Genomic DNA, 24,836 nt, shown 5'->3' with positions numbered 1-24,836 from the left:
TTGATGTTTTGGCACCTCGGCTGCTTGTGGTATACGCCGAGGCACTGGAGCTGGGACACCTGCCTCAGTCGATGAGGGAAGCGCTGATAGTTCCACTTTTGAAGCCGGGGAAGGAGAGTAGTGAGGTGACCTCCTATAGGCCGTTGTCCATGCTCACAGTGGACTATAAAATTCTGAGTCGAATCCTGGCTACCAGACTCTTGCCTCACATGACCGCACTGGTCCATGACGATCAGGCAGGGTTTATCCCGACCAGGAACACATCGACCAATATCCGTCGACTTGTGCGTGTGTTGGAGAGTTCCTTGGACCCAGACCAGATGCCGGCAGTGCTGTCCATAGATACTGAAAAAGCTTTTGATAGCTTAGAATGGAGATATCTTGACAAGGTGCTGGAGAAGTACGGTTTGGGCGAACACTTTGGATGATGGACGAAATTTCTCTACTCCTCGGCGACAGCCAGGGTGAGTCTAGGATCGGTAATATCCTCCGACTATCCGGTGCGGAGAGGGACGAGGCAGGGATGCTCGCTCTCCCCGCTGCTATTCGCGCTGGCGATGGAACCGCTGGCAGCCCAGGCTAGAACAGGGAGGGCCTTTGCTGGTATTATGTGTGGCGGGATCCCGCAATACATTTCACTCTATGCAGATGACTTGCAGGTGTTCTTGGAGGACACGGCTGAAGCCCTGGATGGGGCAACTGCGATGCTGTTGCTCTTCGGGAGGTTATCAGGTCTTAGGGTGAACTGGAGTAAGACCTGCCTTTTCCCGTTACGAGAGACCATGCCCAGGCCGCAGCTGACCGGGGACATCATCTGGGAGCACTCATGCTTCACCTATTTGGGGGTCCGCATCTATCACGGGGCTGATAGCATGCTAGAAGGGAACATAGGGCGTTGCATACGGGCCCTGAGGGGCTGCATGGCAATCTGGGCGACCCTTCCCATTTCGGTACAGGGCAGGGCGGCGCTGCTAAAAATGGTGGCTTTGCCTCGGCTGCTCTACTATTTTCGCACGCTGCCACTGTAGATTACCACAGAGGTTCTTCAAAGAGTTACTCACCCTAACAACGAATTTTCTGTGGGGCCACGGGAGGCGACGGGTAGCCCTAGATACGCTGCAGAGGCCGATAGCGGAGGGGGGACTAGCGGTTCCTAATTTCGAACTATATTATCTGGCGGCGCAGCTACAGGTCCTCACACAGAATGTAGCGAAGGAGTTTAGGGGCCCCGTCCAGAACAGAGGAGGGGGCATACAGAGACATATCCTGTCTTATATTATCATGCAGCAGAAACTCGAATTACGCGGTTTAACGGACCCTGCGTTTATGCTGGAACAGAAGCCAGAAGCGGGCAGGGGTAGCTCACCCATATGCTCCCGAAATCCCACTTGGTATGTTGACGGCGCTGCCGCATGGTGGGGACTGGTCCCCTCTCATGGTTTGGGAGGATCTCGGACTCCAAGTGGTGGGCGACCTATATGCTGATGGTGAATTACTACCTTTCCGGATGGTGTAGGAACTTTTTGTCCTCCCAGATGGTGGTTTTCTCCTGCATGCGGCCGTAACAACGGCAATACGCAAACACTGGAAAACTGGACAGGCAGAGCCCAGCACGACTATGGCCTGCCAGTATGTGGTAATGGCGGCGGGCACAATCAAGGCGGTCAACTGCCTCCACTCCCGAATGCTGAATGAGGGCTTAGAACCACTTACAGTATTGAAGCTGAAATGGGAGGAGAGCATCGGAAAACCCATACCAGATGCGACCTGGGGCCACATACTAAGGAGAACTTGGAAGGGGAGCAGGAATGCTCGGTTTTAGCTGGTACACTTTTTTGTAGTGCATAGAGCCTACCTTACTCCGGAGAAGATTAAGAGGCACTTCCAGGTTCCAGGGGCAGCATGCCCCAGATGCCTGGCACCTGATGTGGAGCTAGACCACATGTTGTGGAGCTGTCCGATGTTGGGGACCTACTGGTCAGAGGTGGGGGAGCTACTTAAGGTGGTCACCGATCGACAGGTGGAATATGACATGGCGACCTGTTTGCTGCTTTGGTTCCCCCACACGGCGAGAACGAAAATCACTAGCAAATTTATCGACCTGGGCCTCATTTTAGCACAGAGGGAAATCACTTGGCACTGGAAATCAAGAGAGGGCCCATCCAGTAGGCGGTGGACGAGTGAACTACAGAAATGGGCCAGTAGTGAAAGTACAACTAGGTTTCAGCAGGCCACTCGAACGGCCAATGAGAAGAGTATGGAGATGGCAAGGGCATGGGAGGGGCTAGTACAAGCGCTGAAAGATTATCTGTTGGCGGATGAAGACAGGGATGAGGGCTCCTTATAAAGTTCCGTGAGGCACAGTAGGAAATATTGACACCCGGATCTCTTCTGAATATGAATATATATCCTTTAGATGAGGCCCACACCAACAGCAAACAGAGAGAGGGAGGTGGGAGGGGGAATGGGGTATTTTTTAGAAGAGCAATTGAGAAGACGGATGACAGTGGGGATATAGAAAAGCAGATAATGGTCATTTACCTACCTGACAATGATGACTTCCTTGCATGGTTTCTTTCTCCTATCTTTCTTCTGTCTCTGCCATCTTATAGATGACTCCGCCCGACCTCCGGGATGTGGGCTGAAGGGCTGTGTAATGTCTCAAGTAAGCTCTATTGGCAGTAGATGCCAGAAATTAATGTACAGAAATGATTGCATGTATACCCCATGAATCTGCAATAAAAATATAGTTTACAAAAAAAAATTAACTAGGTCAGTTGAAACAGGGTTGTAGTGTTGTTGAAGACACCAGAGAACCCATTTATTCCACGTCAATCGATATGTCCTCCTCGTTCCAGATGCCTAAGACTGAGATATGAGTCAAAAAGCATCTTGCGGATTTTTTAAATATTTTTTTGCTCCATTGAGCAACAGAGAGGAGGAAGGAGGAGGAAGGTCGTGACTGTAATACACAGAGAGAACCGCAATCCGAGCCCCCCAGCGGTGGAGCTTCCCCATTCCAAGTACCCCCCCTCCAGGGAAGGAGACCCTCGGCGGCCGGAGCGCTTTTAAGGGTGGGTTGTTGCCTCTCCCGCGGCTGCCTGTGAGCGCGTTCGACTCCAGCACCGTCATGGCGGATCCCAGCAGCAGTGGCTGATACCAGCAGTTACAGAATGAAGAGGAGTCAGGAGAGCCTTCACAAGCAGGAACTGATGCCCCACCACCATACAGCAGTCTTACCGGAGAGAATGGAGCATTTTTCGATTATAAAGACGAGTCTGGCTTTCCAAAACCACCTTCGTACAATGTTGCAACCTCACTTCCAAGTTATGATGAAGCTGAACAAAACAAGATTGAAGCCACTGTTCCTCTGGTTCCTGGGAGAGAGGATGACTTTGTTGCTCGGGATGATTTTGATGATGCTGATCAGCTGAGGATAGGTAATGATGGGATTTTCACGTTGACGTTCTTCATGGCATTCCTCTTCAACTGGATTGGGTTTTTCCTCTCCTTCTGCCTCACCACCTCAGCTGCTGGACGATATGGGGCAATATCTGGATTTGGCCTCTCACTCATCAAGTGGATTCTGATTGTTAGATTTTCCACCTACTTCCCTTTTTATCTACTGAAGAACATTTCTGGGCCAGGCCTTCCTGTATGTATGAATTCAACGTCAAGCGGCAACCGGACACCTGCAGGAAGTGTTAAAAAGCTTGGTGCGAAAAAGGAAACAGAAGATCAATTGCTTTACAAAGAACATATTAAAACTATCTAAAATAAAGTACTGTTGTAGAAAAATATTTCTTTATATTTGTTTCAAGGTGTACAATTTTAATCGTTCACGCAAAAAAATCTGTATACATTGAATCGTTAGTGGCTACTGTCTGAAAAAGCTATTGCAATCAACTCTGTGATGTACTAATTAATATTAAATGCCTTACATTATTTTGTAGTCATTTGGTAGCATGGAGTATGCCCCTGCGACCAGTAAAGGTCAGTCTTGCTTTAATTTTTCTTCATACTAAAATTACGGTGGCAATCTCAATATTTTAGTGTAAAAAAAAAAAAACGTATGAGGCTACCAGCCTTTCAAGAAGGGATGTCAGGTGTACGGGTCACGGAAGATGGAAATTACTTATTGTTATAGCGTAACTGAACACCAAACGCGTGCTGTGAAAGAGTACAGTCTGTGTTGCACCCCAAAGTAAATTTAGGGTGGCTAATTGACGTTCTTGTGGTATGGTTTTGGTTGGCATTAAGCACTTAGTGCTCGAGTTTGAATTTTTGTAGCCCATATTCATAATCGTGCAGTATAGCTTTACACATACATTGTACACTTTTTTGGATCGTGGAAGGATTGTTCAGTGCAACCCGTAAAGATGACAATGTAAGCATTAAGGTATTGCTGGATTTGGAAACTCTTGTGGTGTTTTTGTGAGCCACGTTTCTGCTAACTGTGAAAATGGTAACCTTAACTTGAAAATAGCAATACAACGTGCTCAACCAGCTGCGACTGAGAAACCAGACCCTCCGACGAGGACATCAGACAAGGGACAGTGACTGAATGCCAGGTGAGCTGTGCTGAGGGATGCACAGTGACGTCATTAAGCTGTGGCACACTTTAATTTTATTGGACGGGACTTCCACTGAGACCTGTATATTTACAAGCAGGAAATACCATTTCACACCCTGAAACTGCAGTAATCTATTTGAAGAAAATGGCTCAAAAGATCACCCTTCTAAAAGAGGGCCATAATGTGTGGATATCCTTGTTCTGTTTGTTTGCTGGGCCTCTGAGACGAATTCCTAATATAAATGTTCTTTTGCTTTTTAAAACTTGTGCATTATACGTGTAAACTGGCATGCACTTTGTGCTTTCTGCCAAGCGGCATTTCACTCTGGAGTTTTACTATGTTAAAACTGTAAATATAGGACAACATTAATAAATGTATCTAAAGTAAAGAAAAAAAAAAGCATCTTGCGGAAGCCCTGGGATTTGCCATTGTCGTCTGAAATCTTCCAGGCCGTCAGAACCAGTAGTCTCTGATCTACGAGAGGGTGTGATTCGCCTTCTAGCCCAAAGAGCATTTGCCTGAAGGGTTGTTTTAGGACTGTAGAGTCTATGGTCATCTCCAGGAGAACTGGGAACCAGGCTTGAGACATCCAAAGGGGGATTATTACTACCATGCTCTCTTTGTACCGACGTGCATGTAAGAGAAGCCGTGTAAGCATGACAAACGGAGGGAAAGCATATGGCCTCAAGCCCTTCCAGTCTTGGAGGAAGGCATCCTCCCCTCTTGCTTGAGGGTCTGACTTCCAGCTGCAGAAGTCCTTCAACTGCGTGTTTACTCTGTCTGCGAAAAAGGTCTGTCCCGAAGGGACCCCATTTGGCCTGGATGGACATGAATATTCTTCTGTCTAGTCTCCAGTGGCTGGAGTCTTTGAAATTCCTGGAAAACCAGTTCGCCACACCATTGTTAAAACCGAGAATGCGTTCTGCTATAACTGAGAGTCCTTTGTTCAAGCAATAGCCCCAGAAACCTTTTGCTATCTCTGTAAGACCCTTGGAATGTGGTCCCCCCATCTTGCTGATGTATTTCACTGCTGACACATTGTCCATGCACAGCATTAAACAGCATTTCATTGAATTCTGGGTAAAGCACCGAACTGCAAATGAACCTGCTAGTAATTCTAAGCAGTTGATATGCAGTTCCTTCTCTTGATGTGTCCAACAAGCCCCTGTTGATGAGTTGCCACATCTCGCACCCCATCCTTTTAAACTCGCATCTGATTCTATTAATAACTCTGGTGCCTCCCCAAAGATGGCTCAGGCATTCCAGGCTTCCACATTCTTCAGCCACCATAGCAGTTCCCTTCTCATTCTTGGTCTAAGGGATGTCATTTGTGAGTAGGACTGTGTTGTTCTCAGAGTCTTCATTCTGAGTCTCTGTAGTGCAAAGGGCCTGGAAAAATGGCTTGTATAGTTGAGGATAGGAGACCCAGGATCCTCGCTAGGAATCTCAAGGGTAATTCCTTCTTTGACAAAAATCTTTCTGAGTTCTTTGTGAAGTTTCCTTACTTTTTCCACTGGTAATTTCAATTCTGCAGTTACAGTGTTCACGCTAAACAGGAATTGAGTTTCCTGGTTTGGTATTATGCATGACTTCTTTGTGTTTATTACAAAGCCTAGATGTTCTACTGGGTGAATGGTGAGTTCTGTGTGTTGGGAGACTACGGACTTGGATTGAGCCATTAGAAGGATGTGCGGCTCCATGAGTCGCACCGCTGTGAAGAAAAGGGAGGGAGCGAGTGCCTTTCTGTGTTGCGCCCCCCCCCGCGTCTCCTGCAGGACCGGCAAGGTAGGCTGCAGCAATGAGCTGATCGCACCGCAGCGATTCTTGCTGCGTAGGGGTAGGCCGCAGCTCATTTACCTTGGCTCGCAGTGAATGCATTGCTAGGCAATGGGTATGCAGCCTCGTAGAGAATCAAAGGACGCATTTTAAAATGTTAAACGCGTATATTAAAGAATATCTAGATTACGATCTGGGAGCTCGATGCGGGGAGGGGGGCAGCTGGGAGCAGTGGGCGTGCTTTCAGGCATGTGGTGATCATATCTAAGAGCATGAGCGTATGTTCCAACAGTTCTGCCTTCCGTGTTTAAAGAAAAAACTGACAAGCTTTCAAGCCATCATCATGCCTAATGCTCGTGTAGAGCACCTCCACATCTAGGCAAACTAGCCAATCGTTATCCCCCAGAGTGACATCTCTGATTTTCTGTAAAAAATCAGTGGTGTCTCTCAAATAGGACGTTCGGTTTTTAACAAAGGGGAAGAGGTAGTGATCGACATGTGTGCTGGTATTTACCATGAGACTGTCCTTAGATGACACAATGGGCCTGCTAAGTGGATTTGTGGCATTTCTATGAACTTATGGGAGGGAGAAGGTATAGTGTTGGTGTTGTGGGAGTGTCATTATTTAGAAATTGTTTTTCGTCCCATGTCAGCAGGCCTTGTTCTTGCCATGCCTGTAATTTGTTATGATACGTATTTTTCAGGTCAATAAAGTATGTCTTGTCCACTGTAATAAGATGATCTGTAGCCGAGTGGTATTGATAGATGATGGTTTATTGATAGGTTTTCAAGGTTAAATCAGGTAATCATTTAAGTATCATTCAAGTCTCTCCTAAGCCTTCTAAGTCCTTTTCTAAGCCCCACCAGGAGCAGCTCTCCTGCTACTCAGCCCTCTTTTCCAACTGTCATACATCCACACACCACATTCTATATTACCTCATTCACTCAACATTCTACCATTCACTCAGATAGGGCTGAGCAGCAAGATAGGATAATAATAAATGTAGTGGTTTCTAAACTAGTATACTACATCACCTTCCTTCTTATAATTGAATAAACAAAAGAATAGCGTAAAATATAAGAATGGTCATTCTAAAATTGGATCTTACATTGTAGAATGGGAATTATGAATAAATACATAAAATTTTCCATAACGACCACCCCTTCCCCTTTACACATAAAACAGGAATAGATTGATAATATATATTTTCGCATTGAATTTCACAAGATGTAAGTGAAATTAATTTTTCGTAACCCACACAACATGCCAGTTGGCCAGACCAGCAAAGTGAAAGAAACGGAAAATCAACAATTAATATATGCGAACGAGTAAATCACCAAAAAGTGTTTAATTAAATTATATTTCTATAAAGTGACGTGTGCACAACGTACACTAAATAGGAATATGTAGGTTTTAAACATTAAAGTCATATGCAATGTATGTAATTGCTATAAAATATTTAGGTAGTAGTTATGTGCATAGGATAGAAATAATTACAAACCTGTATGAACAAATTTGTGACAGTCATTTCTATATATGCTAATGCGTAGTATTTAACTATAATTTGAATAGATGACAGTCACGTGCATAGAATAGAATTAATGTAAATTTGTATGGTCAATTTTGTGACAGTTATGACCATATATGTTAACGTGTGTCATTTAACTATTAATATTATACATGTGCATAGTATTTAACTTACTATACAAAACAGCAAATTAACTTTAGAATGCTATTAAAATTCATGTAATAATCTTCAAGGATAGCAAATTAACTTTAGAATGCTATTCCTCCGTTCTTGCTACATTTAAAACTTATGTAGACAACCCACTAAAATTAGTAAATTACCTTTAGAATGCCATACCTATTTTGTGTTATCCTTGAAGAACACGGGCTAAATTCGTTAAACAGTTTGTAAAGAGTGTTCAAAACATATTAACAGTGCATATTAAAAATGTGATGTATTAAACACATGCTATATAACTATTCAAAATCCTATGTAGTAATAGGCATTGGCGTAATAAGGTATCATATAAATTAAAATAATTGATGTAAAATACATATTCATATCTTAAAATTCAGTCCCCTTTTAAAACAACAATTTAAAATAAATAAAGTAGACACCGTTGTCAAAATGAGGTTCTGATGATAAATAGAAGGCAGTCTTAATATCTTGTAAAATAATGCAGGACTATTTATGAGGTGAAATGTATCCTTAAACTGTTGAACAACTTACTTGAAGCTGCTGCTCACCATATACTTTCTGAAACGAGTTGAGAAGAAGCATACTGTGTTAAAATTAAAGATGAGCGTGAAAGCTTTAGCGTGCGCGTCGCTGAAGTCGGACGTGCTGTATTTAATTAATAAATTTAGCGTGCGCGTCGCTGAAGGAAAAATGAGTTATATTTAATTATAACTAATTAGTGTGTGCATCGCTGAAGAAGAGCTGAAGATCTTGACGTGCTGGATAACATGTACCAATATTTTCTGACATCGGACCAATCAAATGGTGAAAGGGAAGAATAATACGTGGTTGGCAGCGTGCTTCAGAGTTAATAAATAAAAACAATGACATTCCCAAAATGGAGGCACGTAGGGTGACGCCGCGCTGGACGGCTCCCGGCGTCACCAAGCTGTAAATTGATGATGAAGGTGGAGGACCTCGTGAAGGAGTACGCGCAGAATGAGGCAGCAATGGAATACGCACGTAAAAATGCGCGCGTTGAAATCCGCTCGTGACAATGATGGTAAAGGAGAGACAGGTAATGGCCAACTGTCATCACAACAAGCGCGAGATAAGAGTAGCACACGCGCCATAAACTGACAGGAATTAAGTGCCGATATTATGAAAAAGTCCTGATCTACTCCAATACAATGTACAGTTAGTCTCTCACCTGGCAATATAAGTAACAGAGCCAGATATTTCGATTTGTCACGTCAAGAATGAGCCGCAAAATCATGTATCCTTTTGAATCCACACGAAGTAGACAAACAAAAGTCAAACATACCTCCACCAGGTGGCAGTACATAACCACAAGATTCATTTGAGTCTTTTCCTCCGGTTTCTCTAAACGAGGAATTACTGAACGGGAAGGCATTCCTTTTATCGATTTTAATTTCTTTCACTCGTCCCTACTTACTAAAGTCCTGAGGGTGCGTCTATTTTACACGCACGTGCTGACCATATGTAGGTTTAAATTAATCTCAGGAAGGAAAGTAAAAGTCATTTAAACAGTAGAATCTGGCACACTTCAATTGTATGCTGGCAGTAACAGGGTAGAGCAGAAATTACGATAGTCCCTGACGTTCTTCTATATTAAACTGGTAGTGTCTTCAATAACAATATGAGCAGGCAGGAAGAAGCGTTTCATTGGGACTGGCATACTTAAGTTGTATGCTTGCAAGAACTGGCACATCCAATTTGGAGGGCGACTGGTGGTAGGTCACTGGTGGGGCTAACTAAGGGGTGCCAGTAAAGTTCAATTAGCTTTAAATAAATTATTTTCTCTTACTTGATGCTTTAAATCTTTGTTTCTTGATGATCCTTGAAGTTGCAAGTCGTGTAGGTAAGTCCAAACGTCGCCAGATGTAATAAGATGATCTATAGCCGAGTGGTATTGATAGATGATGGTTTATTGATAGGTTTTCAAGGTTAAATCAGGTAATCATTTAAGTATCATTCAAGTCTCTCCTAAGCCTTCTAAGTCCTTTTCTAAGCCCCACCAGGAGCAGCTCTCCTGCTACTCAGCCCTCTTTTCCAACTGTCATACATCCACACACCACATTCTATATTACCTCATTCACTCAACATTCTACCATTCACTCAGATAGGGCTGAGCAGCAAGATAGGATAATAATAAATGTAGTGGTTTCTAAACTAGTATACTACATCCACCCTCCCGTAACAAGTCCGGTCACTAAGCTGGCACTGTGCCTCACTGGTATACATGGCCCTGGTCATAAGGACCACTTTACCTCCTTTATCAGAGGGTTTGATAACCAAATTGTGGTCACTCTGTAGGTTGCTCACTGCCTCCCATTGGTTTTTAGTCATATTGTTACTCTGTGGTCTCTTGCATCAGTTTCAGGAGGTCTTGGGCAACTAGATGGCTAAAAAAATCAATGTTGTCTTTAGCGGGTGTGGGGACATATCGGGATTTGACTCTGAAAACTGTGAGGGCGGCTTCTCCGTTATTGATCCCCAGGAGATCGGAGATGCCGGTAGTGTGCAAGGGATTAAAGGGGTCCAGGGAATCACTGTTTGATTCTTGTGATCCCTGCTGGCCAAGGGTTGTCATGGTCTGTAGTGTGGGAATGTAATCAATGGCTAGCCCTGCATCGTTCTCCCTCTCGGGTATAATTATTGTCCCTCTAGGACCTTTTCTGGTAGCATGCTTTTTGCACAATTTAAGTTTTCCCTCAAATTTATCTAGGTCTACCTGTGCCTATGCATAATCTAGACCTATCTCCGGGCAAAAAGACAGACCTAATTCTAACACACTTTTCTCATCAGCAGTAAGTACCTTATCTGTCAGATTCATTACCGTATGTTTAGGTGCAGTATCCTCCATTACTGGTTCTTTGACTTCTGACCTCTTGTTCCCATGCCAACTGATCTCAAGTTTTCTGCGCCTGATGTTCCGTTTTAGGTTTTGTCTGCATTTCCATGTCTTTTTCCTCTTGGCCTCCCCCTGTTTGATTGTTCTTTTTCCATCTGCAGGAGGCGAAGTTCCTTGGGAAAAAAATATTGTTCCATGCTGCTTGATGCCAGACTGTCCACTGATTACTGATCCGAACTCAAGTCTGTTATGAATCCTTCTTTACTTGTTTCCAGGAGTTCTTAGGCTTTGCTCTTAGTTAGTTCTGATCTTGCTCTGTCGTATTTCTTAGCGAAAGTCAGGATGCGCCCTGATGTGTAGTCTAATTCATCCCTTACGAATTTGCGCTGTTTCCTGGCTACTACATCTTTTTCAAAGGCTTTCATTTTGTCATCCACTGATTTAGTTCTTTTTTCCACCTCTTTCTGGTTGGCTTCTTTTTTTAGATCGTCCATTAGGTCCTGTAATTGAATCAAAAGGCTCTGTTACTCATCCCAAGCATTTGCCACCAAGATCTCCAGCATCCTCCTTGAACATGCTGTTGAATTTTCAACCCAGTCTTTAAGTACCTGAGGTTTAGGGATTGACAGTGTGGGGGGTGATGAAGATCTAGAGATAGCTATGGATACGATTGGCCTCTAGGTAGTTCTGTAATACGGTCGCCTCCCACCATCTGCTTATCTGTTTGCATCTCATGCGATCTAGTTCATTGCCTTTTTGTCGCAGGGTTGTCAATGCATCACTCCTCATATTCCCAGATGGATTTGTGTTTGGTTGTGTTTTGCCAAATATCGCCTTGGCGGAAGCCTCACGCCCCTTCTTTAGCTCCTCTGTCATGATTGAAACGATGTTTCACAACAGTGCACTGTTTGCACCCCTGCTTCGGTCCTTGATCTCACGTTTGGCGCCCTCTGGCTCACGTGCACTCTGGTTGCGCTTCAGCTTGTTCGGTTGCGGGGACAGAGTCAGTCGGAAGTGGCGGCACACGCCGCTTCTCCCTCGCTGATTCGGCCGTCCGGTTGGGGAACGGGAAGGGAAACTGCACACCGGGGCGTGCGGTTGCCTCACCTTAACTCCCGTAGGCTTGGTTTCACTCTTGTCTGGTTCCGATGCTTGTGTCGGTTTCTCCGTAATGTGCCACATACGCTAGCAAACCATATATATAAGCATGAATACATAATACATTTAAAACACGCAAAGTATTGAGAGGTACTTAACTTGTGAGCAGTAGCAACAAAGAAGAAAGATGGCTGCACATTGATAGGCTATATACTATGTTAGAATGTTGTTTGAAGTTCTATATTCTCTTCCATTGTTGCTGCTGAGCTGTGGCAATAAAGGAGATTTGCATAATGTTAGCCTCCGTGTCATCCCATAAAATTACCCATCACTTCTTCAATTTTTGATAACCGTTGGTGCAAGGCTTCAATTTCATTTGCTTGAGAGGCTTTTGGCTCTCTAATTTCTTCCAGAATGGCATTCAACATTGTCTTTATATTCCACTGTGTAGTAACCCTCATGCGTTCCTGCTGATTCAGATGCTGCGTCTCTTGGAGCCGAGATGATGCCGAGGCCAGGTGCTGGGGCTGTTCTTGTGAGACCGTCTCTGAGCTAGAGGCTTGACTCAAAGACAGTGATTGTGATTGAGATTGCAGCAACTGCTGGGAACACTGTCCTGGTACTGCAATGGCCCTATAATTGAGCTTTGAGCAACAGTCTATAAGGTTCCTGGCAGCCCCATTTCAGAGGACTGCAATATACCCAGGTGAACAGATGACACGACTTTCCCCTTCATGGACAGTGTATAATCTTTGTTTAGCTTTGATTCGCTGCAACGGTTGCAACTCTTGTATCGGCCTGTAGCAAATCTTTTTTAGCTTCATCCTCCTCATTTTCATTATGTTCTGCCACTTTGCTGTTCTTAGTGCATTCTTTTTGTATGTCCACTCCTGCTAGAGAGCCCGCCACGGGGTTCCATCTATTACCCCCATCTCCTGAGGGGCAAATGCCAATCCTGACTCTCCTTCTTTATAATTTGCAGATAAATCATCCTCAGGAGGTCAGTGGACTTATTGCTAGCTCTGCACCCATGGTGTGATTGAAATCTGTGATCTGCTCTTGCCAATGCTGATTTCACTTGTGCTGCCCTTGTTTTTGCTCTAAGGGCTAGTGTTGAGGCGACATCAAGATTCCCAATCAAATTGGCAGATTTTAAGTGTTTCTCCATACTTGAGTCCCATTTGTTTTTTATTCCTCCTTCGCGCAGCCCCTGATGTCAGCCTCTAATTTGCTAAGTTCAAATACCCACGAGCATGGAATCGTTGCACAGTTGGAGAGAATTCTACCCAGCGACCGATTACCAGGTGAAAATGCAAATGGATAAAGCACCACCAAGCATTTACCCCTGGTGTGAAACCTGATGGTTCGCCTCATGTAATGCCCTGCTGAAGGCCGTTTGCTTCGTTTTTTCTTCTCTTTTTTACTTTTTTTCCCCCTTGTAGACATCTGTTTGGGGCTGCAGCATCCTTGTGCTTCTCAAAGGGAGAAAACAGCCTTTTTCTCCATGCTGCTGCCGCCCCGTTTTGACATCCAGCCGCCGGAACACAAAACCCAAATGAGCTGCCTAAGTCACGTCTGCTCAACCACAGCAGTGTCAATAAAGCACCATCAAGCTGTACTTTCCGTGTCTCCGAACTCAGGAAGCGGATACGACGCAACATGAAGAGGGGACGGGGAGGGGCCAAACGTACTAGCAGCGGAATTGAATTTTCCACTTTAGTGTTAATACGTTTTTGTCTTTTTTTATTTATTAACTTTAGAAATTCTTACGTCTCTTTTAAAAATATTTTCTAGCACTCATAGTTCTGCTTGCCACACTGCTGCAGCAGGTATGTCTAGACCTTTCAGTTAAGTGGGGAAAATGCCCTTATAAATGCTGGTAAATCCTCAAAAAATATACAGCTGAGTTGTGTGCACCACATTTGTGTGGGATTTACTCTAACACTCAATTAACACTCAAGAGAAAATACTTATTTCATTGACTTGCGTTCATTTTAGAACTTATGTAGAAAAACAGGGCACTTTGTATACGGATGAGTTACTCCTATTTACACGCATAAGTCAGTCAGAATATGTCCTTTGTAACTCGAGCTCAGAATGACTGACAAACGTCTCTTTCCTTCGTAACCTGTAGTTCATTCCTATTTCTTTTTCATTTTTGATTTTAAAGTCTTACCCAAAGTGATAAGTCTTTAGTTTGATTATCTTCTGAGCTAGTCGCTTCTTTGGTCATTCAAAAATCCAATAAATGCACACAAAGCCATGCAAATTATGTTTAGCAGTTTGCTCAGAAAGTGTTAAATGGGTTACTGGTATGGTTATGGCGTCCTATCCTAATGCCCTATTACATTTTTAAGGGAATGAATGGGTTCATTATATGCTCTTGTATAATTTGCCATAACTGTTCTCCATTAAGATTATGGGCCATCACAACTCAAATTGCAAACAAAAACGGTCACATTGTTGTTCACAATGGACCATCTTTGTCTGTTTGATAACAACAATACGTCTACGTCAGCCCAAAAAAGGGTATTCTCTCTAATGGCGTCATTCTTTACACCAGAAAACGGGCATGCTGGCGGAAGGTCATCCTCTCCATGCTTCGAATAAAATAATTTAGAAATACCTCTCATGGTTTCAAATTAATAACCTCACCCCTCCTAAGAGCTAATGCCACCATCACTCTCTACAATAATGGTATCATTCTCATACAAGCCTCTAAGTCCAACCTAGCCAAGATGGATTATATCTTCCCTACCCTCAAGATAGCCTTGAATGCCAAATCCCCTGCATCTTCTACACCCCCTTCCAGCTCATTGGAATTTTCCAGTTCTTCTCCCTCTGTTCCATGGAATATGTCTAGTACGCACAATTTCTCCCACCACTCAGCTGTCTTCGAGGAGTCTCCATCCCCTATAGCAGCCTTGCAAACCAAGCAACCTTCATCTCAACAGGGTGTTGGGCTTAATGGTTCACCCAGCCTGCCAATAGCAAGCCAGAATCACGGCGTCTCCCTCATCGAGATGTTCGTTGCAGACATACCCCACCCTCCTCTGCCGATACTCATTCATCCTGGGACTCCCTTTCTAAGCCTTCTCTACCAATGGAGCACACAAGATCGATATCAGGGATAACTTCTTATCCTAACACATTGAACACCTCCATTACAACCTACAACTTGTCCTCTACCAACCTTCCCCCCTGCCACTCCTTCCAATCGAGCTGAGTTCCCGTATGTTCTTAAGGGCGCATCCCCTCCCCAGGACCTTCTCACTCCCATCCTACCTCATCCAGATATCACTCGAGGTCCCCCCTCCCCGCAGGTTCCCTCCCCTCAGCACCTTTCTTTGAACCAACACTCAGATTTGGTGGCACGTCTGGACAAGTTATCTCTCCAAGTTAATCTACACATTCACGAATTCCATTAACTGATAGCTCTCTCACCTAACCATCTGCCCTTGCTTAGTTCTCTTAGTTCCCTAGGAAAGATGCACACAGCCCCGCCTCTGCACCCAATGGCCTTGACCAGCATTCCCCGCTCCCTATCTATAAAACTCTACCCCTCCCCAACGCCCCCTCTCGCCCCAGAAGAATAATGGTCGAATTCATTGCCAGTGATATTGAGGATCTACTCCTCTCCTACTCTATCACTCTAGAAATTGACACGGTCCCTATGGCCCACATTCCATCCATTCTAGCCAACCCAAATAGGAAACCCTCTAACAACCACAGAGTCATAAATATTTATTTATTTATTTATTTATTTTATTTATTTATAAAATTTCTAGAAGCGCACAAATACCTTGCAGTGTCTCGGCGCTGCGAAATAGCGACAACCTCAAGCAAGTGAACATCACCCAGACCCCTACGCCGGGTCTGGTGGCTCAGTGGACTAAAGCAGCCACTGCAGGGACCTGTGTTTGACCTCATGGTCACAGGTTCAAACCCTGGCGGGTCCACTCAGTCTTTCATCCATCTGAGGTTGATAAAATGAGTACCATTGAGTTGGGTAACAATAAACATCTGTTATTCAGCGCCAGGACACCTCCGGGTAACAGTGCGCTTTACAAATACACCTGTTATGTTGTGTTATGTTACATCACACTCACCTATTCGGTTGAAATGCGCACTTCTCAATTGTAGATCAGCAACAAAAACATGCCTCAGATATATTCGACCTTATCCAAAACAATGAGCTAGATTTCATAATCCTCACGGAAACCTGGCTAAATCCATCCTCCACCCCCCATATTAGACCACCTAGTCATGACATAATCCGTCTAGACAGAACCACGAAAGAGGGTGGAAGATTAGCTTGTATACACCAGAACACACTAGCTGTCTCCCACACAGAGACTTCCACCTCATCCGTATTTGAATACCTCTGCCTCAACATCTCTAGTAATCACCTCCCTGTATGCAAACTTCTTACCTTCTACCACCCTCCTGGTGATAATTTCCTCTTTATCGAACAAAAAAGAGAAATTATCTCCTCCAATGAATACCACTCAATATCCCAAATCTACCTCAGTGACTTCAACCTTCATTGGTCTAAACCTAATGACCAAGTGGTGATCTATCTTAACACTTTCCTAATGGTTATGGACGTTACCCAATTCTGTGACCGGCCAACTCTCAACAAAGGTGAAATCCTGGACCTCATTATTTCAAAAGATAAAACCATCACATTGGAGGACATTATTCCCTGATTGGTCCAACCACTACAGCATCTTCTTCTCTATCAATAGGGAGGTGATACGGAAACGGATCCAACCCAAGAAAATTAAACAGTGGAAAAGGGACGTCAGGAATATTGACATGGACTACCTAGCTACCAGATATAAAAATGCCTTGTCTCCCAAAGACGACTTGACTGATCTCATGGACTTCTATAACTCTACTATCTCTGGTATCATGGATTCAATAGCACCTCTACAACAAAAAATGCGGCCCCTAAATTCTCTAAACCATGGTTCAACAATAACCTAAACTCTGATCGCAGCAACTTAAGGGCAGCTGAACGTCTATGGAGATCAAAACCTTTGGAGTATCATCAAAAAGTCCTTAGATCAGTTAGGAGCTCCTACAATAAAAAAATCAAGACGACCAAGGCCGATTATTTAGGAGCCCAACTTAGACAAGCCTCAAATCGCCCTAAAAAACGTTTTGAAATTGTCAAACAGCAATGAGCGATAGCACCCAATCACATCGACTCAGCAGTCGATTCACCTTCCTGCACTGATCTAGCTATCTTCTTTATGGAGAAAACTAAATCAATCAGTCTTGACCTTCAAGCCAAGAGGTCTCTTCTTACTTCGCTTTAGAGTACAGTACATCCTGTCCTCTCTGTGAGTCTAAAGCCTCTCAGTACTAGCACTAAGAACATGGCCATGTGGGACTGCTTGTCGCCCCTCACCCTTCTTAGCATCAACCTGTCAAATCATTTCAGCGACCGACTGCCACTGTCGATCTTCAAAGATATCAAGGAGGCCCTCATCCCCCTGTGGACTAAAATTGTCAACGGCTCTTTATCTCAAGGCAATATACCCGAATGTCTAAAAGCTGCTCAGGTATCTCCCATTCTAAAAAAACCTAATGCAGACAGATCTGATCTCAACAACTTCCGTCCCATCTCCAACATCCCTAATCTAGCTAAGCTCCTAGAAAAATGTGTCCAATCGCAACTCTGCTCGCACATCGAGACTTTCAATCTCCTGGATCGACACCAATCTGGCTTTAGGAGTGGTCACAGTAATGAAACAGCGCTCATTCACATCATTGATGACATCTTAAACATGTTAGAACATAATGAATCCTGCCTCCTAATCCTCCATGATCTCTCCTCTGCATTCAACATGGTTAACCATGACAACCTCTTAGCTATTCTGGAACACAGGATGGGCCTTTCCGGCTTGGTACTGCAATGGTTCTCTTCCTTCCTGCACAATAGATCCCAAAGAGTTAAGGTGAACCACACCCTATTCCTTCCGACTGCAGTCTCCATGGGGGTCCTGCAAGGAACTGCCCTCTCTCCTATACTTTTTAATATTTTCCTTGAACCGCTAGCGAACGCTCTATCATCCATAATCATTCTTTTCCATATGTATGTGGATGACACACAACTTTATCTTAAAATCAATTCCTCTGAAGACTTCATCTCACTCAACTCCTCCTAGTCGTTTACCCAAAACTGGTTAACTGAAAACCACCTACTGCTGAACACCAACAAAACAGAATTCCTTCTCATTTCCCCTACTAAGCACACCCCCAAGATTAACCTCTGGATGAAACATCTCTCGACCTTCAACTGCTCCCCAGTTATCATCCACTCAGCTAAATCTCTTGGAATCACCCTAGACTCACACTTGAACATCAAGAAAAATATTAGCAAGACATGCAAGGGTGCGAACCACCAAATGAGGTTTCTTAAGAACCTAAAACCATTCCTCCCTCAAGAGTACTTCAAGCAGGTGGTACAATCACTTGTCCTACTGAGGCGAGACTTTGGGTGTGCAACGCTCTGTAGCTTCCCCATATATACCTTGGACCCGCTCAGGGCCTCGTTGAATGTCGCTGCTAGACTGGTCACTGATACAAAAAGAAATGAGCACATATCCCCAGCCTTAAGATTTCTAAAATGGTTACCCTACGAAGCACGAATAAAATTAAAGATTGCTTGTCTGACGCACAAGGCCCTACACTTCAAAACCCCTGGCTACCTGGCTCATAAACTGGAATTATCAGGAGGGGGCAGACCCTCAAGAAGTGCAAATTCTCTACTACTGAAACCTCAGACCTTTCGCAAAAAGAAAACGAGGCTCAGAGCCTTCTCTGGAGCAGAACCTAAGATGTGGAACTCTCTCCCACCGGAAATCCGCAGAATCCCCTACACGGCTGCTTTCAAACATGAAGTAAAAATAATCCTAATGAACAAGTTCCTGCCTTAATTGGTCATGGATCGCCCATTTGAGAAATGTCCTTTTTTGCTGTTGTTTTGCCTTGCAGAATGTCGGTTTGAAACTGCGGCCCCATTTTTCACTAGTATGCTTACACCAGTACTGGGAAGAAGGATTTATTTTAATCAGGTGCACAGGCTCGGTCTGCACCATGCACACTCTTGGGTGCACCTGCTCAGACGGAGACAGATGCCTGGTTTCTCTGACATCTTGACAAGTGGCACCCCCAAAAGAACCTCTATAAAGTGCTGCTACACTCGTGCCCGGACCACCCTGAGAAGCAGTGCTTAATTTGAGCAGGTGGGTGACGGGGGGGGGGGGGAGAGGTAAGGGCCACTGGCGCTTATTTTTCACAACAGATATTTTCAGCATGCAAGAGAGGAAAAAACAGACAATCGAAAAGGCTAACAAAAAAAAGATGGCAAAACCGTCACGAAGGGAGAAAGCAGGAACCTGCAAATACGAGATAAAGGGACAGGCATTGTCTGGTAGTGGATTAAAGAGGCATGCACTGGATTTAAGACTACCAGCTTTGATATTGGCCGCACAATATTAAATTGAACGGGCCGTGGGATTTTGAGCATTGGCACTCTTTCTTGTACAAATAAAGCACTACGGAGAAGTAAAATCTTGTCTCAAGCCAGGTTTGGGCGGGGCATAAATGTAAGCATGTCAATGGCTTTGGGACGACATGACTCCTGATGGAGCGAGATAGAAAACAAAATTTTGTTTAAACTCGCGAAGTCACATTTCCATAACATGAATAATAATATTAATGATTTGTGATATGTCGTGCTAATACAACTTAGATTAAACTTTACACATGGGGGGACTAACATGTGTGCTCATAAACGTGCATAATTGTTGCATCTTTTTGTTCGTGCAAAATAATAAAATAATTTATTGTTTTCGTTTTTGTCATTACTAACTGCTGCAAACTTAAAAGAAGCATGTGCTTGTTTTGCTTTTCCTTGTCTGTGTGATGTCATTTCTACTATTCTAGGTGCATATGAGTCTCATGGAATAACGGAGACTGGTAGATATAAACGCTGCTTTATTTGTTTGCAATGGCTAGGTAACATTTTGATTAATCGGGTGGGTTAATTAATTAGTAAATCTTGGGGTGGATACAGAATCTACATTATTTCTTACATTAATACTTTTCTTGTGTTTGTTTTATACTAGAAAGCTTAAGTTGCCTGCTTTTGGGCCTAGTCACTTGAGTCGCAGAAAAGAGCTGACTTGTAATTCTGCAAAAGTCACGAGACGCCCATTCTGAATTAAAGCGTTTATCAAAGCTGCATTCACAAAGCAAAAACTGATGTGCTGTCATCATTCTGTCGGACATGGCCAAGGTCGAAAGTGAACATTTTGTCAGTCTTAACTTGGCATCCGCGGAAGTTGCTTGGACGTAGTGAGAACAAATTTGAACATTTGTTGCAAACTCAGGAAGCTCCTGGTTTCACGTGGAAGAGACAATGGTCTTTATGAAACATGATCTAATGGAACTTTTTGAAAGTGGGTGACATGTCACTTGTCACTCTCAGCCAATGGGACGTCGAAGATTTCTGAAAACTTTCCTTTGCGTAGTTTAGTTAGCATAGAAAGGTATAAAAAGTCATGCCCCTAGGGATGGGTTGGCTGCTGCTTTCTGACTTTCCGATGAGGGTGATGTGCTGTTGGACTTTGCGTGGAGCACGTAAGAATCCTCAAAGAACTTTTCTTTAATTTCTATCTATTTAGCTTAGTTAAGGAATTAGGTTTTAGAAATGCTAAACTTTATATATTTACTTTAATTTTGATTCACTTGCTTAAATTGTATTTTTCTCATATTTCTTTACAATCATGCTTGCTTTATTGCAAATAAAATTCATTTATAAAACTATCAACTTATATACCATAATTTAGTAAATAAAATCTTACTTTTGACAAACAAGCTGGTCTTGGTTATTCAGAAGTGTAGGTTACTATTAGCTAGATCACGTCGCCAATGGTGGTCATCTAAATGGTTAAGTTTTATTCTAATGACAATATTCCTTTCGCAGATGTATAAAATGTATATAGTTTGTAGATAATGTATAAATAGATTTAATCTGACCACCTGATTCAGTAGGCCCAAAATATGTCAGGTTTATAAATGGGTCCATATTTAGTATAGAATTTTGTTTATAGGTTATGAAGTTGGGTAGCGTTGTTTATGATATATTTTCTATAGGCCGCTGGATCAATTCTCTGGTAGCAGAAATTGATGGTTGCTAAGAGTAACCAAGGTAATATGGTGGTTGCTAAGGGTTACTAAAGTATTATGGTATGGAAATAGGATCGATGTTTTAACACATGTTGAGTTCGTTTTTCGTGCTATCTGTAAGCTATACCGGTATAGATTGTGTGGCGAGAAATTAGTCACGCAAGCCATCTGTTCTGTTTGTAGTGATATCGCCGAGTATCACAAGAGGTATCGCCGTGTACCATAGTGTTGTCGCCGAGCAGCACAGTTTTAGGGCTAGGTCTGAATCTTGTATAGTGAGGGTTTTCTAAGAAATTAGAGCAGCATGAGAATAGGGACAAAGCGCCTTCCATAAAACTCACTGTGATGAGAGTATTAGTTATATCCGAGCTTGAGTGAAGGGTAAATTAGCGTCGGTGCATGATTATCTATAAACAGGTTAGAGTCCTGTACGGGTACATGTTTCATATCTATAAACAGGTGAGAGTCCTGTACGGATAACGTCGTTATTTTGCTAACGGTGCATGATTTCTATAAACAGGTGAGAGTCCTGTACGGATTTCATGTGTGTTTGAAATTAGGGAAATTTCAGTGTGAAAGTGCGAGTTTGAATTGTATTTTATGTTCAAGTGGAACTCTTAGAACTTTCACTTCGCGGTGGGTTCAGAGCAAAGCGAGTTCATAATTATACGTGTTAGAAGGGTGGGGTAAAGGTTACTCTACTGACAATTGAATATTATCCTTAGTGTGAATAGCGCCGTCTATTCCGAAGTGTGGATACTTGAATGTATGTAAACTATCCTAAATAGTGAAACGAACAGATGTTGTCTTTATAGTCATTGTTAAGAATTAATTTACACTGAAAAGTGTTCTTAAAATGGCGCTGTGAAAAGATTTTGTAAAGGAGGGGTAAGCGCCAGTAGTGAGAAACGAGAAACCGCAGCTGCTGTGTACGTCACAGAGCCGCGCTGGGATTGGGTGACCTACGTCACAAGCTATATTCTGATTGGCTCTTGAGTCTCTGACGGCCTGTGAGCTGATTGGTCCTTCGGAAAAACTCCAAATTTATTGGTTGAGCAGAAAAGTGACGTAGCTCAACTGTCATTGGCTTGTTGGTGTGTTTCGCGCACGGATTGGTTGTTTTACGGAACATCCCGGAAATATTTTACGAACGATTTTGTGAATTAGATTTAACTCTTAAAAATGAGTTATCATTTTAAACATGTTGAGAAAAAGCCAACATTATTTCAGAAGTTTAAGAATTTATTTTCACCTGACAAGAAAATCGAAACGCGAGGTGGTAAACTACTTCATAAGTATAAAACACCTGCAGCGTACATGGAAGGTGAATATGGATATCATACTGTCTTATGGTTCGATAGTTGGAAACGCTATACTAAAAACGACGGTGTTTTAACTTGGCCTGATGATGGTTCATTTAATGTAAAAGTCTTAAGAAATTTACGAGAGAAAATGAATGCTCTTGTTCCGAAACCGAGACCAACTCAATTTGAAGCTTTAGTTGAGTGGGAAGACGAGATGTATCAGTTACAAAGAGAAGCTAGTGGAATTAAAAGACCTTCTAAAAATCCACCTTGGAGAAGAGAAACTCATGAAGATAGATTGCGAATGTGGAGACAAGGAAACATGAGTGAAGGATTGTATTTAATTCATGAAATGGTAATGGGTACTCCTACAGGGAAATCTATGGAAAGTGAATCTGAGGATGCAGTTATGGAAGAAATATATACAACTGCTAGAAAGAATCAGCCTTTGAGACCTCCTAGATCATGGTCTACTCCGGTGGTTTCTACTGAAACTTCACCGAGTGCACCTCCAATTAATGAAGCTCCTAAACTTTATCCAAATAATTGTGAAATCATTGAAACTCCTAGAAGACCAGAATTCGAGAATGCTCGAAATGAAGGTAGACATTTTACAATGGCTCCAAGAGCAAGAGAACCTCCAAAAGATTATACAAGAGAGGCAAGAAATGTTGAAGATGTTGATTATAATGAATATTTAAGATCAAAAGAAGAATTAATAAAAAGAATGACAAAAGGCATGGAAGCTGTGACAGTTCCAGTAACAATTGGTCCTGTTCAGCCCGTATTTGATCAAAAGGAAACAAACAAAACTGGATTAACTATTCCTTTACATACAGAAATTCAAAAAGCTGCTGAAAAATTTTATTCAGACTTATCTGAAATAAACTCTTCTAAATCGAGAATGCCTGATTTAACCTTTAATGAGGATTTATCTCCAAAAACACCAATGGGTGCTATATCAGATATAGGGAGTCCTGAAGTCAGGGTAACCACACCAAAACTTGATGTGGCCAAATTAAAAGCGAATATCGAAGAATTAATAATTGGAACAATTGGTCCAGATAGTTTAAATTACTATCGAGATGATGAACTACTGTTCATTTGCAAAAGCATTCAATGGAAAACGAAAAACAAATATGATCAACTAGAAGATCTAGCAGCAGAACTTGAAATCGATGTGAGTAAACAAAAGAATTTTGCAAAACATTACAGATTAGACTTTTCAGAAAGTGACATCGAGAGTTTAAACTCAATGGGAAGAATAGTTCATATTAAAGATTTGATTGTCTATATCAAAAAGCTAGGAGAACTGAATAAATGGAGAGTAAAATGGACGAAAAAGAAGGAAGATGAAAGATTGGAAAAATTGTCAAAACAATTTCCAATGAGAGAAATTGCAGGTGGAGGATATGTTCATGTCCCTTGGTCGAGACAGGACATTCTGTTATTTACAAATGACTTTCCGAAATTGAGGGAGAAACCAGTTGAGTGGTACAGGCAAGTCGATAGATTTATCAAAGTGTCAAAAGTTCTGTGGATTGATTTAGATGGATTTTTTGACATTGTCGTTCCATCAGATCTTTGGACAGAATGCAAGATATCGATTAGTTGGCCAAAAACAGAACCTGAGCGAATTAAAGAAACAGGTGCTCCAAATCCACTTGTAATGGATTTCTATGAGAAAGTAATTGTTTGGATGAAAAACAAAATTCCACCCAAAGAAGTCGATTGGGTTAAAATAGAAAGAACAGAACAGGAAACAAAAGAATCAGTTCATTCTTTTTATGAAAGACTACTGTTAATTTTTAAACAATACAGTGGTTATGAAAAATTAGATGAAAAAGACATGAGCCATTTTGTCTATAGATTTGTTTATGGACTAAAACCTGAAATTGGAGAAATGATCAGAAATAGTATTGTCGGATGGCAATCACTATCTGTAGATGATATTCTAAGAAAAGCAAAGTATTGTAGCGATGAAATAGAAGTAAAACAGAAGAAGCTGAAGGAGAAAGCCATGTGGGCTCAGGTAAAGGTGGCTGAGCAACAAATTGCCAGCATGGGAAATAAGAACACTAATTTTGTTCAAACTGGAAATACAAACCAGATACAAGGAAAGTTTAAAAGTAATAATTTCCCAAAGAAATTTAGCCCAAAGATTGAGGAGTTGAAACAAAGATTACCTTGTTTTAATTGTGGCGAAATTGGACATTGGAGAGACGAGTGTCCTCATCCTCCTAAAAACTTAAAGAATCCCTTATTGAATCCACAGATGCAGAATGGTGTTGACCTGCAGCGACAGCTACAGATGCAACAG

At 42.6% G+C, this 24,836-nt stretch overlaps 1 protein-coding gene and 1 pseudogene across 1 annotated transcript in view; both read left to right on the top strand.

Annotated features, from left to right (window-relative positions):
* The window catches only part of VSNL1 (visinin like 1), a 553,262-nt gene that overhangs the window by 406,825 nt on the left and 121,601 nt on the right, over nt 1-24,836 (top strand). The gene's annotated exons all lie outside the window — the stretch shown is intronic.
* On the top strand, nt 3,116-3,775 carry LOC144761248 (NEDD4 family-interacting protein 1 pseudogene; annotated as a pseudogene).

This window comes from Lissotriton helveticus, chromosome 6, assembly GCF_964261635.1.
Source record: "Lissotriton helveticus chromosome 6, aLisHel1.1, whole genome shotgun sequence".
Classification (NCBI taxonomy): Eukaryota; Metazoa; Chordata; class Amphibia; order Caudata; family Salamandridae; genus Lissotriton; species Lissotriton helveticus.
The sequence above is the reverse complement of the archived record's forward strand: the minus strand, read 5'-3'. Positions and strand labels throughout refer to the sequence as shown.